Genomic DNA, 1207 nt, shown 5'->3' on the forward strand with positions numbered 1-1207 from the left:
CCCTATCACTCCTCCCTGAGAGAGACTTCACCCTGAGTCATAAGGAAAAGGGGATGGCGTATTCTCTTAGCTACTTCCTGCTGAAAAGGGACACTGTGGGTTTCAGGGTGAAGATCTTCTCTCACTACTCTAAAGGGTATATATTATTTTTAATTAAAAAAAAACCAAACCCAACTTTGCTTTAACATAGTCTCTGGTCTATGGTCATGCACCTGTCTTTGAGGAGCTGCATTTAGGCCTACAGCCCCACCTGAATCCAAGATACAGAGTCAGGTGCACTGCAGCAGAGTGGTCCTCCTTCCTGGAGTCCAGTCCCAGGGCAGCCAGGAAAGGGGGCAGCTGCCCCTCTGAGTTCACCTGTGGTGGTCAAAGCAGAACCAGTGAGGGTGATGATAGCTGACTGACACTAGGCAGTCCAACTCCACCTGTCTCGTGACATTGCCTGGGGCGATCAGCAGAGTCAAAACCGTGACAGGAAGCCTGGCCTTGGCGCAAGGCTGGACTCAGCAGATTAGTTCCGGTTTGGGACACTCAGACAGTGCTGTGGGAGGCACAGAGGGCAGCTTCCCATTGCCCTCAGGGTGCCTGGGAGTCTAGCTGGGTCAGACATGGGGGTGGGAGTCTGTGCAAAAGGCCTCTTCTCCACTTGTCTACATTCATGCCCCTCACCCACTATCCCACAGCAGCTCCCAGTGAGACCAGACACAGCAGGATTCAGACCGGGGAAAGGAAGGAAGAACAGCAGAGGGCTCAGGGTCAGATGTCTGAGCTTCGGTTCCCTGGGGGCCTCTGGTCATGCTTGGCAGGAAATAGAAGAGAGTGCAAACCTTCACCCTCCTTTAGTAGCCAAGCGCAGCCTCTCCTCACCCACTCTGCCTGCTGCAGAATCTGCGTGTCAATCTGGTCAATGTAAGGTGACACAGGAGTGGACCCTCTTGAACAACCAACTCTACCTCTGGGGTGTGTGTCACTGCCCCCCCCCGCAACCCCCGGTCATTTAGTGACTGCCTGTAAAGTGTTCTAACACAAGAAGAGCACCCAGAAGTTAGCTGTGATCTGTATGGCCAGGAAAATCACTCTGAGTACCTCCTTCAGCTGACATAAGGATTAAATGAGACAAGAAGAGACCTTGGCTGTATTGTTTACTTGTCTGACTAAAGGTAACAAAATGGGGGTACATATCTTGGCCCCCACATCACTAGGGGAT

This window comes from Elephantulus edwardii, unplaced genomic scaffold (assembly GCF_000299155.1).
Source record: "Elephantulus edwardii isolate Elephantulus edwardi_28Jun2011 unplaced genomic scaffold, EleEdw1.0 scaffold00074, whole genome shotgun sequence".
Lineage (NCBI taxonomy): Eukaryota > Metazoa > Chordata > Mammalia > Macroscelidea > Macroscelididae > Elephantulus > Elephantulus edwardii.